Here is an 11996-nt window from a genome sequence, read left to right on the forward strand (position 1 = left end):
GATGATAATGAAGGCAAGAACACAGCTACTAACATTCTCAGGAAGGTGGACTTACCTGATGCCTAATGTCTCGATAGGAGGATTATAAACAACAGATGTTCAATCAAACACGCCAATGACACTCAGAGCAAATAAGTCAATTATTTATAAGCACGTTTTGCTGTGATAGTCACAATGGAAATATACATGGAGGAAGAAAACACTCTTTAAAAACACCCTGGATGTAATCCAGACCACAAATTCTCTGTAGTTAAACCAGTTATAAATTTAGCTTCCTTGCTTCTTAAGTATTTATTTCTTACATTTCTCCTGGGGGTAATATTAAAAAGGTACTAGAGGTTAAGCTGCGAGTAAGAGAAAGGGAAGTGAAGTGTTTCATACAGCTGACATAAATTATCTTGAGGATCATCTGAAAGCAAGACAAAATGAGCGGAGGTAAAAGTTCATCTGCTCCTTGAAGTCGCCTTCATGTGTGTTGGGATAGAGGCGGGTGCACACAGCAGGCGGCTGGAACAGCGACCCGCTAGCACAGGGTATGTGGCCTGAGACTGCGGCTCTGTCCGCGTATCCTTGAGCTACTTTATTAACCTGTTGAAGCTGTAAGTTTCTTCTTTGTTAAAAACAAAGAGACTGGGTGATGGTATTTATTAAAATAGGTGGAAGAATGAAGAGAAAACAGCAAGGGCTTATGAAATGTGTTTGTGGTGATATAGTCACAATGGATAGAGCTTTGCCTTTAACTTTTAATTTACGTTATTTTTCAAGTGGGAAATAGCTACGTAAACTAATTTGAATTCTTCCTACATTTTACTTAAATGCAGACACCTCTGGCAGAGTAGCAATAGAAATTAACATCTTTATACATCCAATGTTATGCCTGAGCTGCTCCTATGTTTGCCTGTTCTTTAGATTGATGCAATACCTTTTGGTTCTCTTGCATTCTCTACTTATCACTCTCGAAGGCTGGTATGTGTCCAATAATTCCCTTATTTTATCAAAAATGAGGGATTTTCCCTACTCATTCTCTATATTTGTAGGATACCACATGCTACACGAAGCTAGTGAGTGTGTGAAATGTGGCTAGTTTGAGCTGTCCTATAATGGGACAAACACAGCAGATTTCAGAAGCATGAAAAACGGATCGTTAAATTCTGAACAATTTTAATATCAATGACCTGTGAAAATGACAGTATCATTAGCTATATCGAGTTAAATAACATTTACTAGCTCATTTTACTCATTTTACATGGCTGCTGGATAATTTTCTAGCTTCGTCAGTGCCTTGTCTTAATGGCTACCTCACATTTCTGTCTCACCTTGCTTCTCTCGAGAAAGCAGCCAAGGAACTGAAGCGTGGAAAGGAAGAGTCCACAGAAGAACAAAAGAAATAGTTGTGCAGATTAAAAGAGGAGCGGTGGTCTCTGAGACAACGTTTCTGTGTTATATATTTGTTTCAGTTGCTTACAAAGACGGACACTCAAAGTCACACATTCAACACACATGCACTGAAACGAAGTTTCGTGTTGCTCTGTGAAGCTGAGGTTTTCAGCTGTTCTGTTCCTGCTCGCCATTTCCACAGGCCAGTGATGCAGTCTGTTTCACAGTTGCTTCAAAGCTTGAAACTTAGGAAATTAATCCTTCTTCCTGAAAAACCTTCTTAAAGATTAAATATCAGTCGAGATTTCTCCAGCGGAATGCCTCTTCTGCAATGGCTCAAAATGCTGGTAAGTTACAGCAATAGAAATAAATATTTTCCTTTTCATGAATTTCTGAAGACAAACTAGATATTCTAAAGAAGAAAATATCCCAAAGCCTGGAGATATTTAAACTCATCTTACTGGTTCTCATCTAGTCGGAACTCTACTGTATAGCTGAAAAGTATTACCCAGAAATTAAAGGGAGGAAAGTCACCATCTAATGCTGTCAAATGCTTTTAATTTATTTAAGTTCTGACTTTTATAAGGCTATAAACTGCACATGAGAAATGTTTTGCAAATTATGTTCCCAGTATAGCTCCTGAAAATGTCCTGGAGGCTTTAGCTCTGTATCTCTATTTACCTGCTTTTATTGTGGCTTTCTAAAATTCTTCCAGACTGAATTTCCCAAATCAATATATCATTTATGCTTTCTGAAAGCATAACTAGCCACAATTTTTAATGGTTTGGAATATTTTTACCAGACATCTGGAAGCAACTTGTTGGGTCAATTTTTAAATACTGTACTGAACATTTATTAACCACCATTACATAAGAATCAGTCTACGCATTTCTTTAAAGGAATGGTACATTGTAAATGGAAACTGTCAGTCAAGATAGCCAGTCTACTGTTCTCGGCCTTGGCACAATTGAGATTTTTAAGCCTGAAAATCCTTTTATTAAACTATATCATGTTTGCCATACACGACGATTACCTTTGCCATGGGAAGTTGATAATGTGTGCAATACATTTTAATTCATTTTCCCCTACCCCTCTCATCCCTCCGTCCCTATCAGATGAGTGGATAAAGAAAAAGGGTTTGTCCATAAGGGAGAAGACCTTTCCATGAAGAAGAATAAACGTGAGGCGTTTGTAGGTGAATGGATGCACCTTGACGTTAAGGGAAATAAATCAGGCACACAAACTTCAAGGTCATACGGTCTCTCATAAGGCAAACCTAGTATATGAACAAAGAACAAAATAAAAGATAATGGGAAACAGGGATACATTTTTCAAATGAGAAGGGGAACAAGCAATAGTATGAAGGGGAGGAAGTGGAGGGAAAGAAGATTAAATAAAAGAATCGAGAAACTGGAAACAAAATTGTGATGTCCGACACTCATGTGTATTGCACTGTGTCCTTGACTTCTGTCTGCTGCCCTAGTAGCACTCCGATTCCCAAGTGTGACAACCTACACTGGTTTCACGCTGTCCGACGTCTCCCGAGAAGCACCTTCATCCATGGCTGAAAGGTTACACTGGGTTTTACTGTTGCTGGCAGTAAGTCCCTTAACCTCTAAGATTTGATACAGCAGAAGGATATTTTTCATTCCCAGTCTATGTTCAATTCAGGCAGCCTTGGGTTGTGGTATTCCTCAGCTGCTATCAGTGCTGATGGAAAATCTGCCTCTTCATGTATTCATGAATTGGAGGCAAGAAAAGGGCTGGGGAACTGCTTGCTGACCTCTGCTTAAAGATCTGCTCAGCACTGACTCGCTTGCATGCTCTTTCTTTAAGTGAAGCCGCTCGCTGTTCATGGTGGATGTCAGAGCCAGAGAGATACAATCATGCCAAGAAAGGGAAGGAAAGGCACATTTGTAAACAGATCCAATGGCCACTACTAGAAGTGCAGAGAGAAGGTGAAGAGTTGAAATCTGATGAGAGCGTGGAAAAGCCTGACTTGTCTTTAAGAGGCTGTAACGGAAGAGAGGCAGGGTGATTCTGGAGAGAAGAGCAGAGTGGCACTAAGTAGTGAACCATACAGCTGTGGACAACAGCTCAGGAAACCCTGTTCTATAGAACAGCTGCTTAAAAGATTACCCAAAATCTTAGAGGTGGATGGTTTGGTCCCCCAAAGTCGTGGTTCTAAATGTGCTAGGGTATCTGCAGATTTGTCATCTTCTTATACTTGATGTATCCCAAATTAATTACAATAAAAATTAGAAAAAGTAGATATTTACTAAGACAGTTATTGCAAGTGATGGTTTTCATGTTTTATCAGTTTTGAATCTGCAAAACCCTACATCATTAACATTGTTGACAGCGTAATACTTTACATTTGGGAAAAATGAAGGCAAATTAATTTGATAAAACAACTTGCACATAAAATGTCAAGTCAAAATCAATAGCTGTCTGATTACAAATGTATTCCCTAAAAATTATACTTTATATACATTTCAATGTAAATTATACCCCACTTCTATGGCATCATTTCTAATCACCATATTTTTCTCCCATTGTAACATCTCTCTTATCTAGAAGCATCTTACAATTAATACCGTGTGATAGTTTACTTGGCTGCTATTTTTACCCCAGGAGTATAAGAAATGATATTATGTTTTAAAATCAATGACACCTTAGATTTAATAAATCTTATAGAACAGCATCATTACTACTTCATTCCCACCACTAAACCCTTCCTAACTAAAAGGCCGAGGTTCTAAGTGAAACCCTATATTTTGTATGATCTGTTCCTAATTCGAGAATGCTTTGTCTTTTCCTTTACAAGCCTTGCCTGCATTTCTATCCATAGCAACTATACAACTTCACATCCTTGCATGTAGTAAGCAGTTACTCTTTACCCCAGTTTGATTACCAGTAAAATTCAGTGGCTTGGACTGATCAGGGTCTCTGCTGGTTGCTCAGCACTGGCCATCCTGGCTCCCTACTTCTCCGTTTCTTTCTGACTTTGAGTCTTTCTTCAGGTCTGCGTCTTACACTGGGCAGGAGACTGGAGTCTACCGCAGAGGTCTACAGTTCAAATCTAGTGGAAATCACGTCATCTCCAGTCACAAATCACATCTGCAGCAGCCATTTCTCTGGGCTTCTCAGTTATGTGAGTACATTCTGCTGTATCATCAGCCAGTTTGGTTTGTGTCCTTTTCCTCACTGGCAGTGGAAAATGGAAGGATTCTAATGCACATGGTCTTTACTGGCTTTATTTATAAAAATAGTTAAAATCATACAAAAAATCTATGCATATAAATATACAAATGGTTTGCAAAATACAGTGAAACAGCATGGGCTCAAATAAATTATCGAGGTCATATTTTATATAAAATTATCTTAGATAAAAATATTTAGTATTTGTTTTCAAAAAAATTAGAAGAAAACGCTTACATGTCAGTCTAAACCGAGTGAATAATAATTGATCAGAATAAGGGCCTCTGGAAAGAAGAACAGAAGTGACTAAGTAATTACCAAGACTTCTGAAAAAATAAAAAGGAATGCGTGACTTTCTGCCATTTTGATTGTAAAAGCAAATTGAAAAGCAAATGATTTTTTAAAAGCACAAATTATTAACATGCAACCTTCATTTCAAAGTTAATAAATGAACCCAGCAGCAATTATGTAACAAATACACACATTCCCTAGAACGCTCATGCAAAGGAGTGTTACAGGGTGAGGAGAGCACTGCGTGGGGTGGTGCGATGGAGCATCGGTGTCTTTATAGCGCGGTCCCCCTTGGATATTTGCTTTTCTGCCATTTGCTGTCTCTCTGCCATTCTCTTTCGATCCCCTAAAACTGTGAAAGGCCACGTCCACTTCTTTCTATGTTTGTTGTTCTATCCCTCATCAGAGTTTAATGAGGGTTACGGTGCCCTTCACAGGGTCAATCTGTTTCTGCTTTCAGTTGACTACTGAGTTTTCACTTCACCGTATTAATCATCCCCTCGCAGACATTATGAGCTTTTGTACGACTTGAATGTTAACACCCAGAATAATGGCTCTTCCTGGAAAGTATAACTTCTCAGCTGCGCACATTTTCAGCTATTAGACATCAAAACTGTGCATAGTACCAAATAAATGGCACAGAGGATAAGGGCACTGTGGCATAAAAGCACACACTGCAGAGCATGCTCACTACAGAGATGTGATGAATTGCTCATGGGCTGAGGATGTTTGCGGAATGGTGCATTGCTGCTGCTTGGCAGAATATTTACAGCACATTCGATCATACCTCATTGGATGAGAGGAAATGCCAGTCCTTAAAGCCTGGAGAAAATATATACAAAAGTGCGCGAGCACACACACACACACACACACACACACACACACACACACATGCTTACAAATATTTTAGGAAGCTGTTCAGAGCTATGTAATTAGTGCATGATACAGTTGTATTAAGAATAACCTAAGTTTAGATTTTCAAAAACATAGACTAATCAAGACAGCTGGCCCTCTTTTGTGTTATACGTTGTGAAAATGTATCTTAGAAAAGTACTTAGATATATTGAAGTGAAAATACTTGGATAATAGCTCTTTATTTTGTACCCTGAACATAGCCTTGAGTGAAGAGTTGTATTCTCATTTTAGTATCTAATGATACTGTCATAGATGCACTTCTGGAAGATTGTAAGTACCATGGACAGATTTTAATTCATTCATTGATGTTTGTCCCTTAAAGATCCATACGCAAATCCACCTTAACAACGTGGCATCTAGGACAGATACATTGTGGGTATTGAGTTTCATAACCGTTCAACAAAGCATACACAGCAGATGCAAATTTCTATCATGAAATACTACAGAAGTTGCCCAGGAACAAAAGTAATATATGAATTTTGAAGAGATGTTTCTTGTGAATTAATTGCCATTTTAAAAAATACTTAGTAACCTCAGAGTGATGATCACATATAATCTTTGTAACAGCTCTGCAAGATAAATATTATCCGCATGTAAGGATACGACATTTGATGCTTTAAGAGAGTGAATTTATTGTAACTGGAATATTTTCAAGGAAAGCTGTCTCTGAAACCTATTCTTCTTCCAACTCTATCATTCTCCTGATAAATATTCAGTTCTTAGCTTTCCTTCACTAAACTCCACCAAAATTCTAGAAAGTTATTTCACCTTGACAAGAAGAAAGGAACTTGAAGAGGAAAAAGTGTTTTCTTTTAAAATAAGACTCTAATGTGCAATTCCCTACAGCTCTAAGGAATGATGATCTGTACTAAATTATTACACACCCTGGCAATTCTAATATGCTTGCTTTAGCCCCAGTAGGAACACATGAGTTGATCAATTCCATTTGTAATTACATCTGGGAAAAGGGATTATAGAGACAAATATACTCAGCTGTTTTGTTCCCATGAGTACAACATGAAATTAATCACTGGACCAATCTTTCTCTTGCTCCAGTGGTATTGATTAAGGTGAATCCTTCTCTAAGCCTAGCACATACCAGTCCTCATACAAGAGTATTTAGGAGAACAAAATGAAAATGTTTACCGCAAAAAACAATTTGATCTCTTAATGCAAAGATTACCAGTAACATTTTTAAGCTCTTGGTATTAGTGATTAGATATAAGATTACATAACCCACAACTTTCAGTCATTTCTGCTTTTTAACTAACGTTGCACGCACGGTGAATTCTATTCAGTAATTCTGAAGCACATCAATTTTAAGATTTATAATGGTCATATTCCTGACTTCTTACAGCGCACAATGCTGATTGGTTTTCTTATATTAAAAGCTACATGGAACTGTTGCTTTGACAGCCATGACTTCCCAGGAACTGATAACATCACTTGCTTACTTCTCATTCAGTTTAACAGAGTACTACCTGTAGTTCAGATATTGAACAGTTTAATTAGATACTGTACAATAGATGCCACATTTTATTTCTGTTACTTTTAATAAAGCATTAAAAAAAGAATTTAAATTGTTTTTCAAAAATGTGTAAAAAGATTCATTTTCCTTTTGGCAAAATTTTCTAGAGTCAGTGTTTATAAAGTGTGTTTCAATAATATCAGTCTGTGGGATACTATTACTTACGTATGATTCAAAAATATTAAAAAGTTTCAGAATTTTTATAGGCAAGAGTTAAAATTCTTAAAATATGTTAGGTTTTTTTCAAAATGGTAGAAATGAAAGTCAACATATTTGAATTAACTGCATTTTTCTTCTGAGAGAATGTCATAATCTGATATTTCTAATCACCTCAGTTTGGGAAGCACTTTTTATGAATATATCACTGTCTAACACGTTGTCTTTTAGTCTCTACTTTGAAAATATCTGGATGATGAGCAAATATAAAATATTGCAAATGGTTTAATGAAACATGCTAAAGAGGTGTATAGAAACAGGATTAGTTCTGCCTTCGTTTTACATGATGGTATTTTCAGATAATCAAATTTGCCTTAAAATGCAATCAGTTATTGAATATCTATAATATTACAGTCACATATAAGCCAATTTTTAAAATTTTATGTTCTTCATAGATTTATAAAGGTGATAGATATTTATTGGAAAAGTTTAAAAAGTAAGTATAAAGAATAAAAGTAAGAAGATAACAGATATATTTTGCAATACAATCCTTTGTTCTTTTATTTTGAAGGTATTTTTAATGTCAAGGTGCCAGATGCTGTCTAGTGGACCTCAAGTGTCCTTCAGAGGACCACGTGCATGTGAAGAGCTTGGCCCCCGGCCCGACCCCACTTGGCGGACGTCAGTATCAACTGTCCGTTGCTTAAACCTGGCTAATGGAATGGAAAGCTTACAATTATGCTAATTTGCTAATATTTCAGCTTCCAGTTAACGGTACAAACAGCAACAAGCTAGGCATGATAACCAACTCCAGATGTCTCGGTACTCTACTCAGGTCTGTGTTCTATAAAACACATTGCCTGAGAGTTCCTCATTTTCCTTGAAGTCCGCCAATAGTGAGTGAAATTACCATCAGTCAGTGTTCACTTTCCCCAGGACCAGGCCTGCTAGGCACTCTTTTCCTTTTCAGCAGCTTCTGTTTCAAATAGTTGTATTATTGTTTCTGCCGTGTTTGCTAGTCATGCTTTTCATCCTCCATTCGATCAATCCAAAAGTGAACTGAGTCTTTTGCATTGGGGTTCATCCTGGGGTTTTTAAAAATGAGATTTGTATCTGATACTAAATTTGTTGAAAGAAATTAGGGGTCTTTGCATGTCTTAATAGGTGTAATTTTTTCTTTATATTCTACTTGATAAGCTGCTTTTACCTTGACTAATTAACCTTATATGTGCAAAATTTCACCTCAAAAACAATTACTGGAATTCATCTATGGTCTCTTTTGTTTCTTTCTCATTGAAAAAGAAAAAAATATTTAGCTGGTTTGCCAAATTAAACATTGATCTGAGACATAAGACTTTGATCTAGATAAGCCTACACACATCTACATTTCTGGAGGATCCTTTTCAGTTTTTGAAATTTTGCGTAATCTCTGATTAAATATATTGTGTCCCCTGGTACTTCTCCAATATCCTAGCACTTTACAATTCCCTCAAGATTGTGGCTTGCCAGATTAGTATAATGATTAGCTTTTCTGTTCCAATGAAACCATGTAAGATATCTTTTTATACCTTCTTCTGTCAATTTCTGTTTTAGATTCTTAAAATACTTTACCAGGACAAAAACACTAACTAGACCAGGTTGGTTAGTTCCTACTGTAAACACATGGTACTGGATTCTCTGAGTCTTCACCTTCACTTACCCTTTAGGGGTAACAGAAAACAGTAAAAATGTGAAATCTACAGACTTTGATCTTTAACATTCAATTTTCTCTTCAGAAAAGACTTTCATAGAATTAGAGTTTTGTACCTGTTTGGCATTTGTTTTATAAGATTACCATATGATCCTGAAAATAAATTTCCACTATGTCCACTATCTAGAAAAGTTAAAATCACAGAAGTTAAATACCAGTCACAAGGTCATAAGGAGAGTAAAAGTAAATGCAGATCTATCAACAGTGAACCCTTTCAAAGGGAAGTTAAGAAAGCAATCCCATTTACAATGATATAAAAATACTTAGCAAATACTTCATCAAGGAAATAGAAGACGTGTATACTGGAAACCATAAAATTGTAATGAAAGAAACTATAGATGTATAAAATAGAAGATATTTCATGCTTACGTACAAGAAATTTTTGTTTTTAAATGTCTAAACCCACCTAAAGATTCCATGCAACCTCTATCAAAATCCCAGAGCTCTTTGTCCCCGAAAGAGAAATCCCAGATTTAATATGAAACCACAGTAGAATCAGAAGATCCAAAGTAAAATTGAACAAGAGCAGTAAACCTAGAGGTACCACACTTCCTAATTTCAGACTATAGCACAACGTTGTAACAGTCACAATAATACCATCTTAGTATAGAAACAAAAATAGAATGATGGAATAATATGTAAAGCCCAGAAATGAATCTGCAGATACGGCTCAACTGACTTTCTCCAGTGATGAGGAGAACACACCAAAAATGAAGGAGAGTCTCTTCATGACACACCATAGCAGTTGAAAAGATATTCACATGTTAAAAGAAAAATAGATCCTAACCAGATAATAAACAAAAACAACTCAAATCAATTAAATTCTTAGACATTAAGACCGGAAATTCCTATATTAAAAAAAAAGAGAGAAAAGCTTCTTAATATTCTTCACATTGTCATGGGTTCTTGGATACCAAAGCCACAAGCTACAAAGAGAAAACAAATTGAGGAGCCTCAGCACAACAAAGGAAATATCAGAATGAAAGGCAGTCAACAAAAAGTGATACAATATTTGCAAACCAGTTATCTGATAAGTTGATTAAAAATATAAGGAACTCCTGTAACTAAATAGCAAAAATATAGATAACCCAGTTGAAAAATTGGCAAAGAACTTGCACAGACATTTCTACAAAGACATAAAAATGATCAATGAGTATATGAAAAGATGATCAACGTTATTAATTGTCAGAGAAATGTAAATCAAAACCAACATAAGATAATGTGTGTTCCTTAGGCTGATCAGTGCTAAATAAATTAAAGATATGTTGATAAGATTTTTAAAGAAAGTGGAACTGTTGAGTGGAATGCAAAATGGTGCAGCAGCTACGGAAAATGGTATGGTTATAGCTCAAAGGAGTAAAATAGAGCTATCATATCGTGTTATCCCTTCCTCATTACTGGGGCAAAATATGCAACACCTGCAACTAAAGGAGGAGAGGTTTTTGTGGCTCATGGTTTCAATGTGTTCAGTCCATGGCTGGCTGGATCCAAAAACAACTTGGCGAAGGGGCACAGTGCAGGACAGCTGCTCACCCCATAGGAGCACAGAAGCAAAGAGGGAAGGGGCAAGCTGGGAGTAAGAATACCCACTTCTAGGTCATGCCTTCTACGGCCCACCTCCAGCCAGGCCTTCCTTTCTAACAGCATGTTCAGTTAAGAATTCCTGAATGGATTAGTCCATTGTCATCTTCCCAAAGCCCACCTCTAAACACATGAGATGCTGGCGGGGGGGCATTTTAGATCTAAGCCATAGAACTTGTGATTCAGCAATCCCACTTTTTAGAATATATTCAGGAGACTTAGAGTCAGTAACTCAGGATAATCTCATACCCGTGTTCATTGTAGAACTGAGTGTGGAAAGCATTATATGGAAATAACCTGCGTGTGCATAAGTAGATGAATGGAGAAGAGAGGATGTGGTCCATAGAAACACTGGGATGATACTCAGCCTTAACAAGGCAGAAAGGCTACTTGCGAGTGTGGATCAAACTAAACACTATTATGCTAAACGAAATAAGCCAGTAACAGAATGACAAGTACCTTATGAATTCACTTTTATGAAGTATGTAAAACACTAGTGAAATTCGTGCAAGCAGAGGATGCTGGAATGGTTGCCATGGGCTGGAGATATTATGTTAAGCATTATAATTGCACAGGAAAAAATGAGAAAAATGGATAAAAATCTGGAAGAATTCAGGGAACCTGTGGGAAGGGTGAGCTCTGTCTGCTACCTTGATTGAAGTTTTGGTATCGTGGGTGATGCCCATGTCCACAATCGTCAAATTATTCATATTAAAAACATATATAATTCAACTAATAAATTCTTTCATGTCAAGCATATCTCAACAACTCTATTAAAAAGAAAAGAATAAGCAACCAAACAATGAATGAAATAAAAAATACAGATGTCCTGACACCACAGTATGCAACTTCTCCACTAACAAGGTTACTTTCTTTTTATAGTTGTGCATTTGGATTTACCTTGTGATTTCATTACTTATATGCATAATATTTGTCTCTTTTGCAACAATTATCCAAAATTCAACAGAATTTCTTCTTGTTGGGATTTCAGAACTCTTTGGTTTGAGCTACTTCTATTTAATGATGACAACTGTCATTATCTACTGGTGAGCAATCTTATAATGTACATTATGTCCCTTTATAAAAGGAAAATTTACAATATTTTTGAGATTTAAAAGATGACCACTTCAAGAAAAGTGTGTCTTATTAATCAACATACACACACACATGCACACGCACACACACACACACACACAC

At 36.6% G+C, this 11996-nt stretch overlaps 1 long non-coding RNA gene across 2 annotated transcripts; it reads left to right on the forward strand.

Annotated features, from left to right (window-relative positions):
• The first annotated feature begins 307 nt into the window (after window positions 1-307).
• On the forward strand, window positions 308-11630 carry LOC104866787. Of its 2 annotated transcripts, none has more exons than XR_781559.1 (4): window positions 308-533; window positions 1332-1724; window positions 4401-4531; window positions 8040-11630. It is a non-coding gene; the product is annotated as an uncharacterized LOC104866787 (long non-coding RNA). The 2 variants fall into 2 exon arrangements; XR_002025565.1 differs by having other exon boundaries at window positions 1336-1724.
• The last annotated feature ends 366 nt before the right edge of the window (window positions 11631-11996 follow it).

Source organism: Fukomys damarensis, unplaced genomic scaffold (assembly GCF_012274545.1).
Source record: "Fukomys damarensis isolate Sample0158 unplaced genomic scaffold, DMR_v1.0_HiC HiC_scaffold_31, whole genome shotgun sequence".
Lineage (NCBI taxonomy): Eukaryota > Metazoa > Chordata > Mammalia > Rodentia > Bathyergidae > Fukomys > Fukomys damarensis.